Source organism: Mesocricetus auratus, unplaced genomic scaffold, assembly GCF_017639785.1.
Source record: "Mesocricetus auratus isolate SY011 unplaced genomic scaffold, BCM_Maur_2.0 Super-Scaffold_100021, whole genome shotgun sequence".
Classification (NCBI taxonomy): Eukaryota; Metazoa; Chordata; class Mammalia; order Rodentia; family Cricetidae; genus Mesocricetus; species Mesocricetus auratus.
Genome location: NW_024429202.1, coordinates 1,793,054 through 1,820,821, shown reverse-complemented (window position 1 = coordinate 1,820,821; position 27,768 = coordinate 1,793,054). Strand labels below are relative to the sequence as shown.

General features: G+C 41.7%; 1 long non-coding RNA gene across 1 annotated transcript; it reads left to right on the top strand.

The window, feature by feature from the left end:
* The first annotated feature begins 633 nt into the window (after positions 1-633).
* LOC110341308 lies at positions 634-27,566 on the top strand. Its single transcript, XR_005870167.1, has 3 exons — positions 634-751; positions 8,701-8,852; positions 25,573-27,566. It is a non-coding gene; the product is annotated as an uncharacterized LOC110341308 (long non-coding RNA).
* The last annotated feature ends 202 nt before the right edge of the window (positions 27,567-27,768 follow it).

Genomic DNA, 27,768 nt, shown 5'->3' with positions numbered 1-27,768 from the left:
AAGCACAGATAAGAGTAGGTTAGGTGGGAGATGATCAAGGTGAGAGATAACTGAACTAAATTAGTAGCAGTAAAATTGCTAAAATGCGATTGCAGATATTTGAAAAGAGGGTGGCTCACTGATCACATGTGTGGCAGAAAGTAGAAGAACAAAGTTCATCTGTGGTATCTTAGCAAGCTTGAATAGAGACAAATGGGAGGGGCAGAATTTTAATTTAAATATAGTATTTCCATTACTTCTTTGAAAGTTTTAATAATGCACACGATGTATTTTGATCAGACCCACTCTGACTACTCTACCCTCTCTAACTTCATGTCCTCCAGTTACTGTTCAAACCTCTGAATCCTATTTGTGTTGCCCATTTTCTCATGGGTATGGGGCCATCCCCTGGATTGTGAATAACCTACCAATGGCAATATCCTTAAAGAAAACTCACTCTCTGCTCCCAGCATCCACCACTGTCAATAGCTTCACAGCTGAGACTGGGATTTATAATCCCCTTCTACTCCATGTTGCCTGGCTTGGTCCTGAGCAGGCATTTATGAGGCAACCACAGGTGCTGTGACCTCATCAGTGCAATGGTCCTGTCATGTCCAAAAGACACTGTTTTGGTCTAGCTCTACCCAACCGCTGGAACATACTTTCTCCCCTGTCTTTGAAAATGGCCCCTGAGCCTTAGGGGAGGAGTGTGAGATAGATGTCCACTTTGCAGCTGAGCATTGCACAGACACTTGGTCTTCACGGAGCAGTGGTGAGTTCCGGCTGACTGAGCTGTCCACTGCGCAAAAGTGGGAGACTCTGAAATCCGGAGATGACCTGACCAAGAGCTCCATGTTCCACCTCGAAGTGGAGATGGCTATCTGCCAGTCAAGTGAAGTGCTGCTAACTTCCCAGGGTGCTGTGCATCTGGTTAGAGGTGACGTGGTCTAAATGACTGAGACACTGTCACTCATCAGAGGAAACCTTAGGGAAACAAGAGTAGCAGAACCACACTTTGAGGCATGATGACTTTCCAAAGTTGGAGACGGAGAAGTGGAAGCGTAAGGAAAATCCATCAGAGGAGACCAAAAACATCTGGCCAATGGGGCAAAGAGAAGCAGGGAGAAGCTAAAGGATAAAGAGAGGTGGGCAGCCTGTGAGCATCTGTTCTCCAGGGGCTGAGGCAGGAAGGTATCAGGTTTAAGGTTAGTTAGCATTGGTGGCACAGCAAGATCAAATGTACAAAGACATTGCCAGCTGATTGGGTAGGCAAAGGAGGAAATGTAGGCATTGGGTTTAGGATGTGGGTGTCATTTGTAGCTTTGACAAGGACTTGTATCAAGTACTAGAATAAGCCCTGAGTAGAGGAAGTTCAAAGAACATGTGAGAAGAAGTGGTATTCAGGATGGAGAAGACTACCTAAGCTTAGGTTGTGAAGGGAAGGGGGAAAATAAGGTACTACCTGGCAAGGAGTGTTGGCTTAAAGTTCTTTCTCTTTAGAAATCTGTGCACTCATATGAGGAGGATTTGGAGGTAAGAGTTATCGCAGAAGAGAGAGGAGAAAATTCTAGGAACTTTCCAAGTGCAGGAAATTTCACTCAGTAAAAAGGAAGGTAAAGCCACGTGTAGGCGGAGGTGTGTTGGGGGCACTTCTAAAGCCTCTTGTCTGAATGGCTCTATTTTTTCAGGAAAATGTTTGAGACAAAGATGAAATTTCAGTATTTCAGCAGAGAGGAAGAGTTACAGCAGTCAGTCACCTCAGAAAGCAGCCAGTGAGTGGACTGGGGAGCCGCTGGGTGATTGTCTGGCCTCATGAAGGGCTCTCTTGTGGAGACTGACCAATCAGCAGTCCTGAGTTTATTTCCAGCTTCATTTAGTTTCACTGGTGCAGGCGAGGACAGGGAGAGGGTTGATGTAGCCAGAGCTGCTAAGTGAGTGGGCACAAGGGACTGAGAGGGTGGAGCCTAAGTGAAGAAGAGACTATGAGTGATCACAACACTGTGTTAAGACACACGGGCATGAAGATGTGAGGTGCTAGGGTGATGGGGCTAAGGATGCCAACACTGAACTCGGGTATGACGTGTGTCAGCTAGAAAGACTGCAGACGGTGAGAGGACAGGGCGAATTTATGTGGAGGTTTCAGTTGGAGGGATGCCAGAAATAGTGTGAAGAGTTTGGAGACACGAGAACACAGAGTTTTGAAATTCTTATCTGCCTGGACATTGAAATCACTTGTATAAAAAGACGGTGCAGGGAAAGGAATGTTTTAAAGAATTAGACAGCGATGGCCACAGATGCTTAGGAGAAGAAAGGAGAACGGCTGACACAATCTGAAGTCTAGGGGAGCAGAGGTGGGAAAGGGGACATGATTGTGGAGATATCTACTTGACACTCAGCCTGCTGGTTTACAAGGGGCAGGTAAGTAACAGTGGGAATGGTGCCCAAGGAGAAAGCCTGGTTTCAATTTCCAATAATAGTAAACGAGAACAGGTTGAATTACATTGGAAATATTGTTACCATCCAAGAGTGAGTGCCAAGGGCTGGAGCAGGAGACAGTCAGTCATCTGAGGAAGTGAGGCTTGCGTTCAGAGGGGCTCACACAGAGCCCTACACAGATTAGAGATCATTCAGATTCAGATAACCTACAGACACACCCATTGACCTAACACCCAGACCACCTCATCACTCCCTGTCCCTCATCCACCCCTGTCTCTCAACACCCACTAATTTGTTCATCTCTGTGTTTGTGTCATATTGAGAATGTTACAGGAATGGACTCATACAATATGGAAGCTTTCATCACACTCTTCACTAAACATAATGTCCTGAAGTGCGTCCTGTCTGGCTGTGTCAATCACTCATACTCCTGAATTGCTGTTTACGCCATCACATGAAAAGCCAGGGTTGATCCAACTGTTTGTTCATCAACAATTCTGAGTTGCTTTCCTTTCTCCCCTATTAACCCTACAATCTGTTATGAACATTTCACACACAGAACTGCGAGTCCTTTGAAACCAAGTGTTCAAAGCATTCTATTGTGCTCTTCTGTGTGCCTACAGTTGACTAAAGCTGTTTAAAATAATGAAGTTGTTAACATAGAGGAAGCAATGTTGAGGCCCCCCCTCCCCCATCTCTCCAATTTTGGTCTCTGTTGCTGTGATAAAACGTTCTCACCCAAAAAGCTATTTGGGGGAGGAAAGGGTTTATTAGGATTATAAGTTAAAGTCCTTCATCAAAGAAGCTGAGGGAGGGACTCACAGCTAGAACCCAGAAGCAGGAGCTCAATCAGAGACAACAGAGGAACACTGTCTGTTGACTTGTTGCACATGGTTTGCTCAGCCCACTTTCTTACACTACCCAGGACCATCTGCCCAGGTGTGTAGTGTACTGGACCCTCCCACACCAGTCGTTAATCAGGGAAATGCTCACAGGCTTGCCTGTAGGCCAGTCTTATGCACGCATGTTTTTGATTGAGGTTCTCTCTTCCCAGCTAACTCTAGCTTATGTCAAGTTGGCAAAAACTAACCAGTATGCCCTTCCTAAAATTCTTTTATTATTCTTTTAGCAATTACAGGCATCCAGACAATTTACATGGACCATAATCCCTGAATTATCCTCTCTTGTCCTTCTACCAAACCCATTTCTTTTTCTTTTTTTTCCAAACCCATTTCTTTGCAACAAATTTCCCTTCTACCTTCATGACTTTTATTTGCCTGTATAAATTCAGATTAGGAAACATAATTTACTTAAGCAAAGTCAATTTTTTAAATTTAGAAACAATCTTATTTTATATATCAATCTCAGTTCCCTCTTCCTTCCATCCTCCCATGCTCCCCACGACCCCCATCCCATCCATCTTTTCCTCCATAGGAAGGGTGAGATCTTCCATGGGGGATCATCAAAGTCTGTCACATCATTTGGGGCAGGGCCTAGGCTCTCCCCAGAGTGTCTAGGCCGAGAGAGTATCCCTCCATAGGAATGGGCTCCCAATGTTCATTTGTACACTAGGGATAAAAACTGTTCCACTACCAGAGGCCCAGGCCTTCTAACTGACACCCATGCTCATGGAGTCTAGTTCGGTCCTATGCTGGTTTCCGAGCCTTCAGTCTGGGGTCCATGAGCTGCCCCTTTTTCAGGTCAGCTGCTTCTGTGGGTTTCCCCAGCCTGGTCTTGAGCCCTTTGCTCATCACTTCTCCCTCTCTACAACTGGATTCCAGTAATTAAGCTCAGTGTTTAGCTGTGGGTGTCTGCTTCTGTTTCCATCAGCTATTGGATGAAGGCTCTAGGATGGGATATAAGGTAGTCATCAATCTCATTATAGGGGAAGGGCATTTAGGACAGACTCTTCACTATTGCTTAGAATCTTTGTTGGGTTCATCCTTGTATATCTCTGAACATTTCCCTAGTGCCAGATTTCTCTTTATACCTATAATGGATCCCTGCATTAAGGTATCTCTTTTCTTGCTCTCCTCTATTCTTCCCTGACTCAATCTTCCTGGTACCTCATGTCTTCTTCCCACCTCCTCTTCTCCCCTTCCTTTTCTCCGAACTCCCTCTCCCCTCCACCCATGCTTCAATTAGCTCAGGAGATCTTGTCCCTTTCCCCTTCCCCAGGGTACCACATATGTCTTATCTTAGGCTGCTCCTTGTCTCCTAGCTTCTTTGGAGGAGTGAGTTGTAGGCTGGTAATCCTTTGCTCTGCATCTAATATCCTTATGTGAGTGAGTACATACCATGTTTGTCTTTTTGTGACTGGGTTACCTCACTCAGGATGGTTTCTTCTAGTGCCATCCATTTGCCTGTACATTTCAAGATTCCATTTTTTTTCCCTGCTGAGCAGTACTCCACTGTGTAAATGTACCACATTTAGTTTATCCACTTTTCAGTTGAGGGGTAGCTATGTTGCTTCCAGGTTCTGGCTTTTACAAATAATGCTGCTATGAACATGATTGGACAGACATCCTTGTTGTATGAAAGTGCATCCTTTGGGTATATGCCTAAGAGTGGAATTGCTGGATCTCGAGGTAGACTGATTCCCCATTTTCCTGAGGAACCACTATACTGATTTTCAAAGTGGCTGCACAAGTTTACACTCCCACCAGCAGTGGAGGAGTGTTCACCTTTCTCCACATTCTCTCCAGATAAACTGTTGTTGGTGTTTTTGATTTTAGCCATTCTGACAGGTGCAAGATGGTATCTTAGAGTTGTTTTGATTTGCATTTCCCTGATGGCTAAGGATGTTAAGCACTTTCTTAAGTGTCTTTCAGCCATTTTAGATTCATTACTCTATTGAGAATTCTCTATTTCGTTCTGTACTCCACTTTTTAGTTGGATTGTTTGGAGTTTTGGTGACTAGCTTCCTGAGTTATTTGTATATTTTGGAAATCAGCCGTCTGTCAGATGTGGGGTTAGTGAATACCTTTTCCCATTCTGTGGGCTGCTGTTTTTGCTTGTTGGCTGTGTCCTTTGCCTTACAGAAGCTTCTCAGTTTCAGGAGGTCCCATTTATTAATTGTTGATCTCAGTGTCTGTGCTATTGGTGTGATGTTCAGGAAGCAATCTCCTGCACCAATTTGTTCAAGGGTACTTTTCCCACTTTCTTTTCTAAGAGGTTCAGTGTGGCTAGATTTAGGTTGAGGTCTTTGATCCATTTGAACTTAAGTTTTGTGCTTTGGGATACATATGGATCTGTCTGCTATCTTCTACACATTAGCATCCAGCTATGCCAGCACCATTTGTTGAAAATATTTTCCCCCCCATTGTATAGCTTTAGATTCTTTGTCAAAAATCAGGTTTTCATAGGTGTGTGGCTTAATATCAGGGTTTTCAATTGGATTCCATGTCTGTTTTTGTGTAAATACCAAGCTATAATAGAGCTTGAAGTCAGGGATGGTGATGCCCCTGGAAGCTCCTTAATTGGACAGGGTGGTTTTGGCCATCCCGGGTCTTTTGTTTTTCCATATAAAGTTGAATATTGTTCTTTCAAGGTCTGTGAAGAATAGTGCTGGTATTTTGATGAGGATTGCATTGAATCTGTATATTGCTTTTGGCAAAATTACAATTTTTATTATGTTGATCCTACCTATCCAAGGGCATGGGAGATCTTTCCATTTTCTGATATCTTCTTTAATTTCTGTGTTTAAAGACTCAAAGTTTTTGTTATACAGGTCTTGCACTTGTTTGGTTACCATTACCCCAAGATATTTTATGTTGTTTGTGGCTATTGTGTAGGGTAATGTTTCTCTGATTTCTTTTTCAGCCCATTTATCATCTATGTATAGTAGGGATACTGAGTTTTTAATTAATCTTGTATCCTGCCACTTTGCTGAAGGTGTTTATCAGCTGTAGGAGTTCTCTGGTAGAATTTTTCGCGTCACTCATGTAAACTATATCATCTACAAATAGTGACAGTTTGACTTCTTCCTTTCCAATTTGTGTCCCCTTGATCTCCTTTTGTTGTCTTACAGCTCTAGCTAGAACTTCAAGTACAATATTGAAGAGATATGGAGAGAGTGGACAGCCTTGTCTTGTTACTGATTTTAGAGGAATTGCATTGAGTTTCTCTCCATTTAGTTTGATGTTGGCTGTTGGTTTGCTATATATTCCCTTTATTATGTTTAGGTATGTTCTTGTTTTCCCTGATCTCTCCAAGACCTTTATCATGAAGGGGTGTTGGATTTTGTCAAAGGCTTTTTCAGCATCTAGTGAGATGATCATGTGTATTTTCTTTTTCAGTTTGTTTATATGGTGGATTACAATGATAGATTTTCATATGTTGAACCATCCCTTCATGCCTGGGATGAAGCAAGCCTACTTGATCATGGTGGATGATTTTTCTGATGTATTCTTGGATTTAATTTGCCAGTATTTTATCGAGTATTTTTGCATCCATTTTCATGAGGGAGATTGATCTGTAGTTCTCCTTCTTATTTGTGTCTTTGTGTGGTTTGTGTACCAAGGTAATTGTAGTCTCCTAAAAAGAGTTTGGCAAGGACCATTCTGCTTCTATTGTGTGGAACAATTTGAGGAGTATTGGTATTAGCTGTTCTTTGAATTTCTTGTAGAATTCTGCACTGAAACCATCTGGCCCTGTACTTTTTTGGTTTGGAGACTTTTGATGAGTGCTTCTATTTCATTATGGGTTATAGGCCTGTTTAAATTGCTTATCTGTTCTTGGTTTTGTTTTGCTAAGTGATATCTAACCAGAAAAGATTGTTCATTTCTTTTAAATTTTCGAATTTTATAGAGTACAGGTTTTCAAAGTATGAGCTGATAATTCTGTGGATTTCCCCAATGTCTGTAGTTATGTCCCACTTTTCATTTCTGATTTTGTTAATTTGCATGTTCTCTCTCAAACTTTTGGTTAGTCTGAATAAAGGTTCATCTATCTTGTTGATTTTCTCAAAGAACCCACTCTTGCTTTCATTGATTCTTTATATTGTTTTCTTTTTTTCTAATTTGGTGATATCACTCCTCAATTACATTATTTCCTGGTGTCTAATCCTCCGGGGTGAGTTTGCCTCTTTTTGTTCTAGAGCTTTCAGCTGTGCTGTTAGTTCTCTAGTGTAACCATCCTCCAGTTTCTTCATGTGGGCACTTAGTGCTATGAACTTTCCTTTTAGCACTGCTTTCAAAGTGTCCCATAAATTTGGGTATGTTGTGTCTTCACTCTCATTGAATTCTAGGAAGTCTTTAATTTCTTTATTTCTTCCTTGACCCAGGAAGGGTGCAATTGCGCATTTTCAATTTCCATGAGTTTGTAGGCTTTCTGCAGTTTGTGTTGTTGTTGAATTCTAACTTTAAAGTGTGGTAATCCAATATGATACAGAGATTATTCCAATTTTTCGTATCTGTTGAGGTAAAGCAAAGGCAATTTAACAGTAGCTACACCACTAAGCAATATGATTCCCTCTCAGCAACTGTTAAGTGTATGTAAATCTTCTGGAAGAGGTCGGACCTTCTGAGCCCCTCCACCATCCATGACAGAATGTTGACATCCATATAGCACAAATTCTAATTGATCTTAGTAATAAAAACCCAGAGTCAGATATCACGGTAAATGCTGAAAGGTCAGAGAAGTAGAGGAGCCAACCACTAGAGAGACTTCTTACCTCTACTGAATCCTGAGACCAAAGAGGGCATCCTGTCCCTAGGAATCCTCAGACTGAATGTAGTGAGCTCCTGTCTCCTATCACCTTATATTCTGCCCTTTGCCCAACCATATCACTCCTGTCTCTACCTCCCTAGTGCTAGGATTAAAGGCTTGTAGTTTCCAAGTAGTGGAATTAAAGGTGTGAGCCAGCACCACCTGGCTCTGTTTCTCTTTTAGACTAGATCAATCTCGTGTAACCCAGGCTGGCCTTGAACTCACAGAGATCCCTCTGCCTCTACCTCCTGAGTGCTAGGATTAAAGTTATGTGCCTCCACTGCCTGGCATCTATGGCTAACTAGTGGTTAACTCCACACTCTGATCTTCAGGCAAGCTTTATTTGATACCTCCACAGTCCCTGTACAGTCTTGTAGAAAACTTATGCTAATACACCTTGCTTCTTTGAGTTAATGTGTATAATCATGGAGCCATAAATGAAACACACACACACACACACACACACACACACACACACACACACACACACACCTCAATATAGACAAATCGAGAAAACAGAATGCTGAGTGAATAATGCTAGCCTCTAAAGTGTTTGATTCTTTTCATTTGAAATAGAAACAGCAATGTGGGTCAATACCACCAGGAATGTAGCTATGAGTTCCTTCAGCAGAGGTGATGATGGATTCTGGGCTGCTGGTGATGTTCAGTTACTTGATCAGGCTGATGGTCATTCCCTTGTTAAGTTGATGAGCTGCCCACTTACACAGGTATGTTTTATGAATGTTTTTGTACTATAATACGGCATTTAAGCACAAGCTTTCTCATGTCTCAGGGGCTTCTCTAATGTGTCCCCTCATTTTGTTGCTCATGGCAGCTTGAAACCCACAATTCCATTTATGAGTCAGTCATCAATAATGTTTTATTTGTAATGCTTTCAGAGAGCAGGAAAGAGGGTCAGTTCAAGCTTGGTGGCTGAGCAAGTCTCCCTAACTTACTGATAGTGATAGCATTGATTTCATCGGCAACCCTCTTTCCTGCAATTCATCTCCCTGTCAACACCTAACCTGAGGACAATGGAACGGATGAGTGGAATTTTTATTTATTAAAAGGGCAACATCCTAGAAATGAAATTACAATTTAGTTGGGATAAATTGTCATAGAACTTCATTTTTTTTACATTAAGACTATAATTGAAGGGCATTATGCGCTGTTTATCATGGCAATGAAAATGTAGTCGGAATGAACTTCTCAGGGCTGTTTAACTGCCTCTTATTAGCATTGAAACTATACTCACAGCCCATTATCTTGGGCTATATTTTTGGTATAAGGGAATTGCTATCAAAGTGTACTTAATCTAACGGGAATTGGTTTATAATTGGAGTCTTTGTGAAAGGAGAATTAAAATTATTTGGTAATGTCACAAGGTAGCTCAGTGCTGTTGGAACATCATGGTATTGGCTGGGCACATCGGTGAGCACCATACTCTGCACTTTTATCCTTAATTAATGGAGGATGGGTGCACCTTTCAATCTTTGTTGGGTAGAAGATTTTCTACTAGTTGTTAGAGAGTTTTCATCACGTGTACGCTCCAGCCAAGGATTCACTTGATACTACTTTTTAAAATTTAGTTTTATACATATATTTGTGAGCTTTTATGAGTTTATATATACCCTGTCCATGATGAAACACACGAAGGCCAAAAGAAGGCATTGGATTCTCTAGAACTGAATTTCAGATGGTTATGAATTGCCTGCCATGTGAGCATTGGGAGCCCAGACATTAGTTGCTCAGTCATTTCTCCAGTTCCATCACTTGGTATTTCTTACAAGGAAGTTTTGATTAACCCAAACACAAAAAGTTGCCATACTTATACCATGGTAGGCACATGACAAAAGTCAGCTAAGTCCCACTGCCAGCAGATATGAGTAAAAGAAATTCCTTCAGAATATTCAGGATATTCCTTCAAATAGAGTATATCAACAGCCTCGAATTAGTGCATGTAGGACAGTTATTGCCAGTAATGTACTATGATATTCCAATTAAACTTTTGCCAGGAATGTATTGTCACACAATCCAGGTGAGAAGGTGGCAACGTCTCTGTAAAGCATCAAGGAATGACTGTTAGTTTGGCAGGTCACCCACTCTTTGTGACAGCTGCCCCTGGAGCATGAAGCCACCTGTAAAGACTCTCAAGTAAAGGGTTGTAAGCCCATGCCAGGGTCATTACAAAGGACAGACACTGGCTGCACTTAACCATGATCACGGATTGTAGACCACAACTGTGACAATACCTGTCACCGTTGGAACTGTATGCACCCGGGCAGTGCAATATCAGGCCCTTAGGGTTGTAAACTGGTTAGCCAGGCAGATTATGCACTCTTATTTGTTAATGATAATTATCATATCTTGTGGTTAAAACGAGGTAATTTTAATAGTATGACATGCTAATAACACTTATTGCTACCGTTAAAAATAAATATCACTTTATTCTTTTGTGTCTGGAGACCCTGAAATACATCATCTCCTGCTCTTTGAGTGGAAACAAAAGGCAAATCAATCTCGTTTCTGAACAAAGGAGGATTTTTCAGGACCATTTGAAAACATGCCCCTTCTCCTAACTTGAGCGACTGTGTGTATGTTTTTCTGTCTCTGTCTCTCTCTGGGTATGTATGCTTCATGCTTCTCTCTCTCTCTCTCTCTCTCTCTCTCTCTCTCTCTCACACACACACACACACATACACACACCACACACACACACACACACACACACACACACACACACGCTTGCGGATGGGTGTGCATGTGTAGTGTTGATGGAGATGCCTGGCTCCACCTGTGAGCATCCCTGACTGACTGCTACATGCTTCTTGACTCTCCCTGCTGCTTTAAAGTCAGGGCGTGGCTTGGCTCCTGTCTGCAGTCCTGGCAGGACCCTGCCTTGCTTTGAAACCCTGGACAAAACCAGAAGCAAACAGGTGACTTCTTCCACCATAGAGAAGCTTTGACACGTCATGGCTGCCTTGAGGGTCAGAGCTGAACGTCCACTTCTGCCACCAGCTGGAGAATAGGGCAAGAGCCCTGTGCCCAATAATTCGACTTGTTCAAGACCCAATTTCCTTGTTCACAGAACTGAAGTAATATTGTCACATTTAAGGTTGACATGAGAATTAAATGCCAAGGAACAAAATGCTTGATATGCTCAGCCAAGAACGCCTTCACTGCTCATATGCCCTCTCAGCCTCTCAGGCCCCTTGGAGGGTTTTTTTTTCCTCACGGCCCTGGCTGCATGCATTGCACACAGAGAGAAATAATCGCTGCCTTATCTTACTATCTCCCAATCTAAATTCCCCCCAGAAATCTGACAGACTGACACCAGAATGCCAGTTCTGAGCTCAGAAGCAGTGACGTCTTCATATCCTTCAACAGTACAGACAATCTAGGGCAGAATTGTAGCACAACTCCAATACTTTACATCTCCAGTATTTTCTGACATTTACCACCATCAGAACATACAGCAGAATCCAAGCACAATTTCTTTGAGGTAAAAGTGTAAGTGCGTTTTCATATCTGAGTGTGTTGAATAACCTTTAGATGCAAAGTTAGCACAGCAAACATTGACATGATGCAGGCAGTTCAGAGCAGAGTGCCTAAAAATAAATACAAGGAGTTCATATGCTGCAAAAGTTAAGAATTCAAATGAAAAAATGAGCTTTGAGGCACAGAAATTAACAAGACCTCATTATTGTCTCCAATTTCATGGGTGCAACTGATTAGAAGGTGCTAAATATAGTTGTAATAAATACATATATATATTATATATCATATGGATACATATTATATATGCATGTGACTTTGATAAATTACTTTGAAACCTATTACTCATAAATTTTCTAGCTGCTATGAAGTTTTGTTTTTCCAACTATGGTTATATTCGCTGAACTGTTAGGCTGTATAATTTGGAATTGGAAGTTCTGGGCCTGAGTCCTAAGTGTTTTCAGTTTGCAATCACTGTAAATGGCATTTTGGCCCTTTGTTATTTTGTATGGCTGCTGGAACATCTTTTAAATGTGCTCTAAAGGTAATGTTCTTGCAAGGGGACAACCCCACACTTCACCCTCTCCTGATATAGTCCTTGGACCACTTGTTTTTTCTCCTGAGGATGAACTCGTGTTCTAAGATGCTTCTTTGTTTTCCGGACAACATTCTTAGCCAGAATGAATCCATTCCCTTCGTTGACAAATAATAGTATGTCCAGGGTCTATGGAAAATCTTTTCTGTGTCCCTTTTCAGCCTGATAATGAGATCAACCTTAATTTCTGTTTCACTGGTGAGCCCACATTGAAATAAGGCCATACATCCCATATCTCCACCACAGAGAAAGACAAATATCTTAGGCGTGCCTCTTTCTGATACAGTTTGAGCTCTGTGTCCTTTCCCTGAGCCACCAGGGCATATGGAGGCCTTCAGCTTGGATGCTTGTGGATGAAGAGAACCTATTTCTTGCTGGACGTGAAGTCAGAAAACCCTTCAGGACCCATAGCAATCATTGCTTGAGTAGCTCTGAGTACAGCAAAGCTCTTGGTGACATTTCAGGGCCTTGGTCCAAGTAAATAAAATTCATTCCATAATTGAAGCCTACATGACTAGTACCTCTCTCAGCCCCCCAGATCCTGAAAGGAAGTGTAGAGGTTCCCCTACCATGTACCATCCATGTCTCAGTATGAGTGTCACCATGGAATGAAGTCCAGGAAGACAACAGGTGCATGATGAAGCTCAGTGTCACATAGACTGCCATTAAGGGGTCAGTCCTCCTCCTTCCCTTCTGTCGAGCTTCTGAGATTTCTTTTCCTTCTCTTTCAGGTGTTTACTCCCCCCACAAAAAAACCCTATTCATTCTTAAAAAAAAACCTTATTCATTTTTATCAGCTATTTCAGTTTCGTTTCTGTTGCTGTGATAAAATGACCTGAACAAAAGCAACACAGGAAGAGAGGGTTGACTTTAGCTCACAATTCCAAGTTCCAGTCCATCACTGAAGGGAGGTCAAGGCCACAGAGACTGGAAGCATCTCGTCAAGAGCAGAGAGAGGATGTATGCATCACGCTTATGCTCCGCTTGGTTTCTCCTTCCACACTCTTAGGGCCCAGCCCGTGAAATGGTGCCACTCATATTCAGTCTCAGTGAACCCAATTAAGAAAGTCACTTACAGGTCAGCCTAGGAAGATAAGGAGAATCCTTCATCTAGACTCTCTTCCTAGCGATTCTACATTGCAACAACCTGACAGTGAAAACCAATCATCACACCAACTCCCCTGATGTTAATAATAGGACTATCGTTTACTTAGCCCCTATTAAATTCAATGCTGTGCTGTTTGATTTATAAGGGTTCATAACCTATAATAACTTTGTCATTAATTATTTGTCATTATTATTATTACTATTATCAAGACTAAGTGACCTTGTGCTAAGTTGTCCACTAATAATCCATTGCAAGTGGGTCATCCAGTGCCAAATACAGAATTAAATCTTCACAGTTAGATGACAATGGGAAATAAACATCCAGGTATCTTGATTAGAACAGTTCTTCAGAAAAGTCACTTTGTAAAATGGATTAAAGGGGGTAAAACAGGGGCTTGGGAGGCTAAGTAGTAGCATAGTGAAAGGTCGGGTAGCAAAAGCTGTGGGTGTGAAGAGAGGGGAGAGAGAGAAGAGAGAGAAGAGAGGGAAGAAAAGAGAGAGAGAGAAGAGAGGGAAGAGAGGGGAGAGAGAGAAGAGAGAGAAGAGAGGGAAGAAAAGAGAGAGAGAAGAGAGGGAAGAGAGGGGAGAGAGAGAAGAGAGAGAAGAGAGAGAAGAAAAGAGAGAGAGAAGAGAGGGAAGAGAGGGGAGAGAGAGAAGAGAGAGAAGAGAGAGAAGAGAGGGAAGAGAGAGAAGAGAGAGAAGAGAGAGAAGAGAGAGAAGAGGTTGATGAGCAGAATGGGCTGACTTGGTGGGAAATGTGTCCTATCATCCAGACATAAAGCCCAGCATTCTTCATTATACAAACCTACTAGACAACCTCTAAACCGATCAACAAATAACAACTCAATAGTGCTTAAAGGCTCAAGTGAATATTAGGGGCACACTGTAGATGGGCATATCATGGGCACAGCAGTAGTGGAGTTGGAGTGGTCATTTTCTTTGAATTTTAAGCAAATCAACAACAAACGTTAAGAAGCTCCTACTGGATAAATCCATTGATGAATCCAAATAATAAAAGAAAAATAATAGATTTTTTTTAAAAAAGTTAATTCCAGTTAGACAGCAAGAAATAAAATAAAAATCCCCCACCAGCCAAAATTTTCATACAGTTTTCCTTATTTTATCCCCAGTCGGCCTGTTAACTTTCCATCCTCTTAAGCACCTTAGGTCTTACATGGGGATGACAGAAGCAAACCCATATTCATGCTATGGACCAGTGAGTGGCATTGCCTGAGCTCTGGAGTGATAGAAAGACACCTCCTTCCTTGATTTTCTGATCTCTTTTTTTTTTATTTAAATTAGAAACATGTCAATCCCAGGTCCCTCTCCCTTTCCCTCACCTCCTCCCACGCCTTCCCACCAACTTCCCCATTATCCCCGCATTTCCCCAGGGAGGGTGAGGCCCTCCATGGGGGTGTCCATAGTCTGTCATTTCATCCAGGGCAGGGCCTAGACCTTCCCCCAAGAGTCCAGGGTGAGAGTGCATCTCTCGTTGTGGGATGGGCACCCAAAGTCCATTTGTATGCCAGGGATAATTACTGTTCTGATCTCTTTTCAACATGTTCTTTGCAGGTCTCTAATTAATTACTAAATGCATCACAGACCATGACAGGCATGGCCCACTGTCTATGTAAGTTTGATATCTGTAGCAAAGTGCTTTAGACTGAGTAATTTGCCCACAGAATACAATTATTGCTTGAAATACAGGAGACTGGGGATTCCCTGGGTAAGGCACCTGCAGCTGTGTCTGGTAAGGACTCTGCCTATGCTTCAAAGATGTGCTTGTCTCACAGGAGAAAAGAAACAAAATGAACCCCCTTAGACATTTTATAAGAATATTAATTCCATCCATGAAGACAGAGACCTACAATCTAATTTCTAAAAGCCCTGATCCTTGATACCATCACCCTGAAAGTTAGGTCTCAACATAAGATCCTTGAGAGAGACATACATCGTTCTTTCCACTGAGTCCAGGAGAAATGTTAGAATATTTTTCAACATAAGTGACCTAGCAGGTTACTGACATTTTCTAGTACAGTGTTTGAGTCATAATCACCAGTTCAATTCCCTCCCCTTTGTCAAATAAATTTGTGTTGTCATGTATTTCCATCTGCCTTGACTTCAGGATTGGCAGTGTAATCTTCCTGGCCAATATGATGCTAGTGAGCTGTGGAAACCACAGTAGCAGTAAAAGCAAGAAGAGAGTGGAGTTATAGAGAAAAAAGTTTAGCTGTAGGGAGAATTAAGAACTGAAGTTGAGAATAATGTCTGTGGTGACTTTAATCAGTGCTTTGGTGTATTGCTAAGAATTAAATAGTGGGCTGAGATAGAGTATAACAGAATTTGTGTACATTTGGACTGGAGGTAGCTGGATTCAATAAGTTGGTCAAAGAGGGCTTCTCTGAGGAGTAAGCACTGAAAGCCAAAAGCTACCATTTTGATTAAGGCAAGACACTTAAGGCCTGAGAGCCTCTGCCAGCATGTGCAAAACCTCTACATAAATTATGAGAAGACAGTTTCTTAAGAGTTGAAGTTTAGCAGGTGATTTCCATGGGCTATGTGGTATGACCACTAAGGTTAGGTCTCTATTTCTATCCTTATAGATTGAGTGGTCCTGGATGAGGACATAGTCAGGGACATCCCCTGTTGTAAGAATTGTCAGAGGGTGCCACAGCGAGCATGATCAACTAGGAGATATTATTCATACTATAGTGTCATTCATTACAAAGCGAAGATCAATTAAAGGACACTACGTGCTTGTAGGTTTGCTAGACTAGTATGGGACCTGACTGAATGGAAGACAGCTAAAGTTAAAGAGGCAAGAATCACTGTCTAGTCATCAGTCAACAATAAAGTCAAAGGGCATTACGCTTTAACATTTATAGTCATTATTTTAAATATGCATCTATAAGATCAGATAAATCCTAAGTCGAGTACAGATAGGACAAACAACTGTTTTGTGAATCCGGTATTTGAGAAAGAAAATTGAAGTGGGAAGAAAATGAGCTTCATAATAGGGGGTGAGATGCTGAGAGACATTTCTTCATCATGAAGTAGAACCAATGACTAGAAATGGAGTGTGAGGTGGGCTCACAGTTCATCATCCTCCTGTGAAGAAGGCTCACTTCCCCTGGGCAGAAGCTGTTGTGTCTCCTCACTATTGTGCACATGCTCCTTGTCATGTATGCTATAGGCAGAAGAGAGGGAAAGCAAGAAGTCTCCAGTCTTTGCTGGAAGAGCCTCAAATCTTGAATTATGGGTTTACAGTAGCTGCTGAGACAGTATTAGCTTTGCAACACTGGCAGAGGTGGGAGAATAGAAAACAAGCAGGGGAAGGACAAGGGAAGCAGGATTGACTTTCTGCAGCGACTAGGCAAGCAGCTGGTGTGTGGCTGGACAGCTTGAATTCTCTGCGGGTAGATGGGTATTTGGATGGAAGGGCAAGCCTTGCTTGGCTCAGGCCTTCATTGCGAGCAGCAGGTGTTAGAATGGGCAGCATGGTTCTTTTTTTCTAGGTTGGGGAGGCAACCAGGCTTTTTCTATTGCTACCAAAACATTTTTTCGCCATTGTTGCTCATACATCTATTATGGATCTCATCTGATAGGATTGGATGGCATTAAAGCATTTAACAAAATTGGAATTTTAGGAGGGTCATGTGTGCACATTTGAGCACTTGGATTCTAGTTTATCTTATGGCCAGAGGCTTTGAAGTTTTAATGTATAAAAACATTCCTTTTAAAAATACCATCATGTGAAAAGGGTTTTCCCCCTGATTTTACTTTCAGAGAGAGAGCGAGAGCAAGAGAGAGAGAGAGAGAGAGAGAGAGAGAGAGAGAGAGAGAGAGAGAGAGAGAGAGAGAGAGAGAGAGAGAGAGAGAGAGAATCTGCGAGGGCGTGTGTTGTTATCCTCTTGCCTTTGGTGGATTTCGAAGCAGACTCCATTGCTACCACGGAGAATATGCTACTGGGAGCAGGTGTTGCTTCATTGTATTTATCTGCTATTTTTCATGGAAGGTTTCTTATGATACATACACATTTATGGCGCCTCTAATCTGCATCTAGCAGTTTCAAGGTGAAATGCAAAGACAGGAAAGATGGAACTTCTTTTCCAGGCTTCCCTTCCCTAAGTGACCTCGAGTGGGCACACTTCAGAGCCCAGCTCTATTTGAAGGGCTGTACAGTGGGGTCCCTGCATATTAAACACCTCTTCTCTTCAAGTGGTAGTTTGCTTCCCTGACATTGCTCTCTGAGGTCAAGAGGGAAAGGCTTTCCCAATGGGCCTGCTCCTTGTTGAACAGCATTCCCTGTGTGGTGGCCCAGCCAGTCTGAGCCAGGCCAACCAGCAGGACAGAATGTCTCACCGGTCGGTGACAATCTGGGAACAGGCAGTGACTTATGTTGATCATGGTCTCCCTTACCCACACTGATGTCTGGGAAGCAGGCCCCTTGGCCTGCACAGAGAGCAGAGTGTTCCCATTCTGGCTGGTTTGCAGGGTGGGAAGCACTGCTAAACTGAGCATAGCGAGCCTGTTCATCTGAGTTATCTAAGAAGAGGCAATTTCCTGGCTCTTCCTCAGCACACGGATGGAGCTGCGTCGACTGCCACCAGAGAGGTCTAATCAGACAAAGGCTTCAGAACAGCTCACTAGTGCACACTCAGGCGTTGCTGGGCTGGGAGATGCCACTCTGAGTTCCAGATGGATGTGGAAAAAGAGATGCATGAAGGCTGGTGGGCTGACTTAAAACCCTGTAAAGTCATTCTTCAGCACTAGTGGGAAAGATTGCTAAAGCACGTATCACTAAGCCCTTGGTGAAAATTCTGAAGGAGCATGTTGGGATTAGCCTTGGAGTCCCTACCACCCACACTCCCAGGGGATGCTGGTGTGGTCCTTGACCACAGACCCATTCTTTAGAGGCTGCAGTACGTATGTGTGTATGTGTGTGTGCACATGTATAAGTATGTATGTGTGTGTATGTGTGCACATGTATAAGTATGTGTGTGTGTGTGTGTGTGTGTGTGTGTGTGTGTGTGTGTGTGTGTGTGTGTGTTGACCATGGAGATGTACTTAGGTTTCTACTGTGGCCAGGCTGTGGGGAACTCTTGACTGATACAATATTAATGAACCCTATGGTGCATTTTTGGGAACGATTGTGAACTGCCAGTTCCACACTCTGTTCCTTTTCTCCAGTTACCTTCCTTCTTCATTTTATGTAAATTGTTTACAAAAGAAACATTGTACTTGTAGCCCAAATTGCATATTAATGACTGGCAGCATATATGTAACTACAAGGTAGGTTAAAAGGAAAAGTCTGTAGCCAAGTCAGCTGTCCCAATATATGTCATTAAAATCATTAAATTAATAAATGTGATTTTAATAGAGAAATGAGAAAATAAGTAAGATTCTTGTCTCCTCTAAATGATGTATGTGCATTTTTTAATCTCAGAAATATGCCTAAGAGGCTTGACCACTGTTTTTTTTTTTATGAGTGACAAATGGCTCCCTCCCAACTCCAGTACTCACCCCCTTTCCAACACTGATCAGCTCTGTTTCTTATAGTCACCCACAGAACAGGTGGATCAGAACCTATGGATCTGTCCTGTTTTTCATTATTCGAAAGGCAGGGGAACACAAAGTACATAGTGTTGTGCAATCAAGAAAGTCAGCTGGCCCCACATTGACATGTGCCACTTCTGGCCATAATCAGTACACCCTCCAAATGACCTTTTCCATCTTCAGACTCAGTGAAGAGCAACTGAGCATGGTGAGCAATGGGAAGATCTGCCTTGGATAGAAGCTGCTAAACATTTTGAATATGGAAGAAGAGAGGCAGGAATTATTTATTAGCTTATAAATTACAAATACATGTCAACTTGTGGCATGCATCCAGGTCTAACTAGAACCATCTTAGAGAAGGTCAGATCTCATTTTGGAAAATGTGTAATTAAGAGTTAGATCAATCACTTTAAGGTAAAAATCTTAGACCACCAGGTCAACCCTCTGTGCTATTAGTCTATAAGGGAGAATAACATTTCATGGAAATGATATCACGATTCTATCTATCTCCTTCTCTGCAGCTTCAGACGCAATGCTTCCCTACCTCTGCAGACACAGGCGCTAGATGGAAAGAGCCCTTAGCTTCCTCTCAATTCAAAGATGCTGTGGTTCTGTGAATCATAATCTTCACTTGGATTTTATTAATATTGACCAGAATATGGGGTGGTAGAAAAAAAGATACTGGAAATATTCAGGGTTATAGTGCTGATCTTAAAATAGAGCACACATAAGTTATGTAATACATTCTCTTTTAAAAAGTGTAGTATTTTTTTTGAGATTATAATATAGTTGCATTATTTCTCCCTTGCCTTTCCTCTCTCTCTATACATTCCCTTTTATACCTCTCTGTGAAGCCAGACTTGAGTGATCACATCCAAACCACGTAAAATGCCAAGATTATAGCGTGGGTAGAAGTCCCACATGTGGCATGGAGAGGAGGTAGGACAGTGATGATCAATTCTGAAGGATTGAGACACTGACTTTTCACCTGCCTCATCTCTGTAGCTTCCAGGGTCCTGTCTATTTGAATCAATGGTTTGCTAATTACAAACTGTCTTTGGAAGGCTCCAGCACACTCCTGGGTGATTCATGCTTTTGCATTGATTTTCACATAAGCTAAGATACAGTTGCACCATTTAAGCACTTTGAAATTGGTCATCAATGAACTATTTTGAACTTAATAGATTTGATAATACTTGGAGACTCTTACATTTTGATTTTTTCATTATGCTGCCTATATAGTGGGAGCTGATAATTATGGGCTATTCATCTGCATTTATAAAAAACAACAAAAACAAAATAAAATGAAAATCCTGGTCTTATATGGACAGTCTCTGATTTGTAAGTGGGCCTCTATACAGCTGCCTGGGGTGGGACTGAGCCTAAAAATCACTTCTCTTGGCCCCAATGAATACTTTTCCCACTTAAACTTAAAATTTTTCCTGCTAGTGAGACAAATTTCATTTTAAGTGAGGAGCAGTTTTCTTTGTATGGCTACTGGACCTCACTCACCAAGTGTAGGTTGAGAACCATACAAGTCCTTTGCATTATGAGTACCAAATTTAAGAGAAATTTGAGATAAGAAGTTGTCTGGCAGAGCCCTGGGTAAGTGACATAAGCAACAGTTCGCACAACTTTGAGGAATAGAAAATAATGAGCATTATCAATGTGCAGCCCAATTTGAATGTGCATAGGTTCTTGGCCTAGCATTCCAAACCCACACCCCTCTCGGTAGGACAACTCCTTGACCTGCCAAGGCACTAACTGTTAATATTCAGGCATTTATACTGGCCTGTCCTTGGACTTCTGACAGGATTTGCCATGAGTTGCAGCCACTAAGAGCACCACCTGTGCATATTCACTATGTTTCTTTTTAATATGGTCCTGGCCACCTCCCATCCTTCTCTCCCTCTCTCCCCTCTCCCCCTCTTTCTTCTCTCCTGCTGCTCCTGCCTCTGGAAGCTGGTCTCCCCCTTCCCTTTCCCCTTTTTGTGATTCCTTTCCCTAATAAAAACCCCTCTTCCTGAACCCTGTGGCATGGTGTCTTTCTCTCACTCGCCACTTTTCTTTAATTACAACACTAGTGACATTGGTGAGTGCCTTTTCAATGGAGATGACTTTGTAGATTGTGAACTGCCCCTTGTCAAGAGTATGGAGTCTGGAAGTGCCACCCCAAGACTTCTGTCTACGCCAGGGTAGTCATTTTGGGGCTTGCATTATATTTATCTCCTCCAGCCCTACTTCCTTATGTGTAAGTCAAGATTCCTGATTTATAGAGCCATCCTAAGGAGAAAATGAAGAAAGTCATGAGTAAGCTGTGTTGGCAGACAGTCAGCACAGTTAGCTGTCCTCCTTCTTCCTCTTCTCTTCCTGTCAATCATGCCTTGATTATACCTTCATAGTCTGATGAATTCATAGGAAAGTTGAATCTGGTTCTTATCATTTGTCAATTTTTAGTCAACTCAACACAGACTACAGTCATCTGAGAGTCAGTTGTGGAATTCCCAATTCAGAGTGGCATGTGGGCCTGTCTGTGGGATCATCTTGATGGCTGATTGATGTGGGAAGGCCCAGCCCACTGTGAGCAGCATCACTCCCTGGGCAGACAGCACTGGACTGTTATGAAGCTAGCTAACCATGAGCCTGAATTCACGCTAGCACGTATTGTTTCTCCACAGTTTTTGCTTCATGTTCTTACTTGAGTGCCTACCTTGACTTCCCCAACAATGGCCTCTGACCTGGGAGCTGGAATAAATCTTTTCCTCCTCCTAGGTGTTTATGGTCAGTGTTTTACCAAAAACAGTAACAAAGATGAAATTAGGACACCATTTAAATTTAAGAATTAATTCACATGCAAAATAAGATAATTAGTACAAGATAATCAAACTTAACAGATGGGAGGAACATCATTCCTTTCATGAAGCTCACATCTATGTAACTTGATGTCGCCTCCCTGGGTATTCCCTAATCTTTCAGTATTGTTGGGTCACTCTTTCTTGGATGCCTAAAAAGAAATAAAAATGGTTTGCCTTTCCATTAATATTCATGCCCCTTGAGACTCTCAGGTTCTAATCGCTTCTCCTAAATAGTACTTACTTTATTTCCTGCTTTTACTGAGTCCTCCTAGGTTTTCACACATTCACTCTTGTGGAAGGTCTCCTCCAGCTACATAAATGTAAACTAAGTATTCTCTTGTGGCTTTCCCTAAAGTGCCACTGTGCAAATGACTCTGCGTAAGTACAACCCCAAATTAACTTAATACTGTATGAAACACTTTAGGTCACTTGATGGTTACTTTTTAGGTGTCAACTTGGCAGGTCTAAAGTATCCACAAATTCAGTAGTAGGTACTAGCATGAATGTTTATAGAAGTTAGCATCTGCAACCGTGTGGACTTTAGTTATAGGAGACTTCTCTCTTGAATGTGGGTAGGTCTCACGCACTCCACTCAGCACTGTTCAGAGCAAAATTGAGGTTTTCTTAAAGAAGAATTTCTATCTCAAATTTGTAGCATCAATCCTTGATTTCACATTTTAGTAGTCTTATCCTGCCTCTCAATTGTGTATGCTAATTATTTGATTCTCTCATCTATCTATCTATCATCTACACAATCACTTATCTTCTATCTATATATCTTTATCCATCTATCTACCTTTCTATCATCTATTTTTCCCACTGATTTTTTTAGAGCGCCTTTACTACTGATACATTTTATCTCAAGTCTGGGATTAATTTCAGTTGCTGTGATAAAATATCCTGACCAAAAACAACTTAGAGGAGAAAGAGTTTGTCTTTAGCTCACATTTCTAGGTTATAGCTCATTTTTGTAGGGCAATCACAGCAGCAGGGTGTGAAGCAGCTGGTTCCATCAATTAAGAACAGAAAAAAACTCAGAATGTTTGTGAGTGCTCAGTTTGCCTTCTTCTCTTATACAGATCAAAATCTCTTACCTAGAGAATAGTGTTGGCCTTCATGGGCCAAAGTCTTCCCACATAAATTAATGTGATCAAAATAATCTCCATGGGACAGTTTGATCTAGAGGAGACTTTTTTCCTTAGTGATTATGTCAAGTTGACAGAACTATCACATAGATACTAGAAATTTACCATCCATGTTAATCTTGCTTATGAAGATTTGATAGGGGAAGCTAATGGCAATTATTTGTTACAGTCATTATTTAGTTGGTGCTAGTATGTGACAGACTAGCATCATTCCTCTACTGTGGTGTCTGCCTCTTCACTGACTATATTAAGGATCTGCTTATTTTAGCCAGGTGGTATAATTCCATCAGGACTCTGTCAGAAACCCCCTTTACCTATATTTCCCAATGAGTGTTCCTTCACCAGAATCTACTCATTTGAACAGGAAATTTCTGTTGTAGAGAATCCTTTGAAAGAAATAGCAGGAGGGCAGTACTCACTCACTGCTCAGTAAACCAACACTGTACCCACGCTTCCCTGACATCCAGGAAAGCAGCAAAGGCTACACTTCCAATAGTTTAGTTGTGAGAATTCTCCCCAGGGGTATAGACCTGGATACAATCCCTCAGGATTGGGGGAGCAACTGGGCACCTGCCGGAAGCAGAGGAATGAAGGGTGGAAGAAAAGTGGGTGTCTGCCAAAGGAAGCATCAACTGCACTCTTGAACGAGCTCCAACCACACCTGCTCCCTTTCGGGGAAGCCTTTCCATCAAACAACAATTGTGATGACTTGGCAGGCATACCGAGTTTGGATGCAGGTAAATTATTAAAAAGGATTTTCCCCTAATAACTGTATTCTTTCTTGCACTTCAAACTGTGTTTTCCTCCAAACCCTGTTTTCTATGGGCTCAGAAGAGCAAAGTAACTTCCATTGTATCTTCAACACTTAACAGTTGTTCCTTAAACCTCACTGCTTTCTTTCTGTATTAACTAACTTCTCCCATAATCTTTTCTCTATCCCCTTCTCTTCTACCTTTTTATTTTGTGTACCTAGGTTCTCTTCACTTATTTTATTAAAAAGAGCATCTACACTTTCTGTCCTCCCTTAGCTCAAATCGCCATGGCTCCTATGTCCACTTTTGCCAGAACTCTGCGGGAATCAGTTGAAGTGGTACAGAGCTGAGTTCTGTTTTCCAGGCTTTTTCTAATACCTGGTCTACTGATTATGGAATGTCCACCATTACTTCCCACTTCAGCTTCTTGGGAACTGATTTCTTCATCTTTTCTCTTTTTGATTCTGTTTGCATGTCCCCTTGATTTGGTCAAAGGTTTATTGGGTAGATAAGCCTCTGATTACTGGCTTATTCTACATGCCATTTCCATGCAAATCTGGTGGCTACCTCCACTTGGAAGTTTTGCTGTTATTATTGTTTTGTTTGATTGTAATGTCATCTCACTCTTAAAAGTATCAGCAATGAAGGGCTAACCACATTCACAAAGTGCCAACTCCATCCAGAGCATCTCCTCCATCCAGAGCATCTTCTCCATCCAGAGAATCACTTCCATCCAGAGCATCTTCTCCATCCAGAGCATCCCCTCCATCCAGAGCATCTCCTCCATCCAGAGCATCCTCTTCATCCAGAGAATCACCTCCATCCAGAGCATCACCTCCATCCAGAGAATCACCTCCATCCAGAGCCTCCCCTCCATCCAGAGCATCTCCTCCATCCAGAGCATCCCCTCCATCCAGAGAATCACCTCCATCCAGAGCCTCCCTGTTTGCCTCCTACTCAGTGCAGTCACTGACCTTTGGGTCCCTCTAAGCCCATTAAGTCCTCATATGTTGCAAGTGAATGAGGTCCTGAGTGTATTGTTTGAGATGGGAAGGGCTGTGTCAAAGACCAATGACCCAGAACTATGAGAGCCACAAAGTCTTCCCCAGGCAAGGCAAGGCTTAGAGAGATAGCAAAGGCTTCCTCTGCTTTGAGTTGACAACTTGCACAGAAAATGTGCACCAGAGTTTATTTTCCCTAGATGTGTATGGCTAAAGACTGCTCCCCATACAGTCTTCTCTCCTACAGACCACTCTTATTGAGATTAGCTTAACCTGCCTTCTTCTTCGGCTGTGTATAATAACCCTTCCTCCTTATTTAGCCATGTGCAATAACCCTACCTCTCTGCTCTGCCCAGTCCCAGCTTTGCTTGTGTATTTTCTATTTCTCCCATCCATTATCATCACAGTTATCAATCCCTGGAGCCTTGTAAGTATGTGGCACTCTTGGTGGTTTTTTCAACATATTCTTTTTTCCTGTGTACTTTATCACTACTATGGAACTAGACTGCGGTCCTCTCCCAAATGGCCTCTCTTATCAAACAGGGCCAGAAAATGACATGCTAGAAGCATTTTTTATAGTCATTGTGTACAGTCATCTACAAGCAGTAGAGAAAGAGTTCAGTTTCCTTCCTTGATATTCAGGACCCTCTGCTATTCAGACATAAGCTTAACCTCTTAAACATTTAAGGTACATGTATCCATAATCTTGTGTGTCATCATTATTTTACATTCTGTATCCCAAGCATGCACTCTCTCCCTTTCTCTCTTTCACACACACTCTCTTTCTCTCTCTCTCTCTCCCTCCCCCCTCTCTCATACACACACACATACTTGCAATGTTTTTCTTCAGTTTCAGTACACACACACACACACACACACACACACTGCTTTCCTTCTATTCTAGAACATTCTTTCACTGCTGGTGCTTCCTTGTCTCTACAGGTTTGCAGTACCTCCTGCTGTCTTTGAATTTATGTGATGTCCCAGCACAAGAACATCTTCATATGTAATTACACATCAATGTCCTCCGGTGTCACTGAGGAAACCTTGAAGTCTCTGAAGTCAAGGACAAGTTCTCTGGCCTGTTTGTTGCTGTCACCTGCCTTGGTGCTGATTCTTCACTGGTTTCATTTCTATAGCACAAAGGAATCTGTATTTCATAGTGTTTATCAATGTCAGACTGTACTTCAATTCTGCCATGTGCTAGTGGGGGGCTCTTAGTCACAGTGTTTCATCTTACTAACTCATACATAAAAAACATAGATAATAATAACAATGCATGCCTCAGATGACTGTAGGAATGGAAGCATGCCTGTCAAATGTGGAGTGTATACTTGGCACACGTTAAGAAGACAAGAAGTGTTAGCTGTTAGTGGTCACTCAGTCTGTATAAGATGAAGGACTTGAAATGGTGCCATGCTGCCGAATTAGAAAATTATACCCCTTATGATTTAGCATAATTTTCAAGTCCTAGTTCTATACTAGTTTGTCAGAACTTGAATGGCTGAAATGAATTAAGTGGATATTATTACAGAATTACTCTTTACCGGACTGGGACTGGAAAAAGTCAGTGATATTTATTAAGTGACTGCTGCATACCCAATGCTGTAGGCAGCTTGCAATGCTTCTGGGTAAAGCTTAGACTGATTTTATATTTCAATAGAAAAGGCAGACTAGAAAAATTTCAACCTTGACTCCATTAATAATTAACTCTCTGGTTTAGAGTGGGTGGCTTTACTTCTGAGGTTTTTTTTATTTCTGAAATGTAGTGAGAATTATATAAATATTTTACATATTCAAATATTACATTCTCTAAACAAAATGCTACATGCATCATTCCCTTACTTGAATATTTCACTTTAAAAATGTCTGTCTCATAACTTTTAATAGGCTTTAAATTGCTTTTGTTATTTGAAAAATATGTTTCATTCTGAATTTTGTTTATTGAATCTGTATTTTAGCCTACAAAATATTAATTACTGATTCACTGTGTGTCTGCTGCTGAGGTATGCACACAAACACACACATAAGTAATATAACAGCTAATGAAGTACTCTAAGGTACTAGGTGAACATAGAAGAAAGAGTGATTAGCTATTCTCTTAGAAGGTGGTAGCAAAGTTATGAATAAAGATTTAAGCATTTCCTGGGTCTTGGAGTAGAAGTTTTCCATGTGTAGTCATGGACTGGGATTCCTGGCTGGAGAAAGAACACTGGCAAAGGCAGGGAGGCTTGCAAGCAGTATTCTCATGTGAAATCATAGACTGTTGTAGCCACGTCATCTATGCATATGTCTATGTGGGTTAGAGAGCTGCCACTTGATGACAGCTCCCACCAGGTCTTCCAGTGGGGCCAAAGCTGTTTGCAAACCTCTCCTCATCTTTGCGTTCCCCGGTATCTCACAGATCAACTCAAATTGGGCAATGTGGGAAAAGTTACACTCAGAAACACTGCAACGCCAATAACTCAGGGCTTTGTAGGTGGCAGGAATTCTTCTTCCTTCCTTCCTTCCTTCCTTCCTTCCTTCCTTCCTTTCTTTCTTTCTTTCTTTCTTTCTTTCTTTCTGGGGAATGATTGTTAAACATTCATCAGTGTGCCTCTTGTAAGAAATGGCAGTTTTGACAAGGTTAGTCTCAAAAGTTAAATAAGGTGAGTTCGTGAGTGGCTTAGTAAGATGAGCTAGGGGCTTTGCATTTAAAATAAATTCCATGTATGATTTATACTGACATGTGACACTTTGTGGGCAAAATTTCTGTAGAAAAATGAAGCACTGTGAAGGGGTAACACACATTGAAACAGAAACTTGATTGTGAAGGCAAATGGTTATAAATTGTGTTCGGAGAACTGCACTGGCAATGCTCAGGGTAAGAATGATCACATTTGGAAAAGACTTGGTGGTCCTGTCAGCAAAAATAAAATGTTCTCTGCTTCATAAGAGTTCTGAGAGTCACTTCTATGATGTGAACATTTGTTGGTAATGTTAACATTTTCCCCTGGCAACCCTTCATTTCTCAGGTAATAACAGCTGAATGTTGAGTCTATTCAATTATTTTTTTAAATCCTTTCTTTTTATGTTCCTTTTAGAAAGCAAATGACCTGCAAAGTCCTTAACATAATAAGGAAATAATACGAAAGGGAA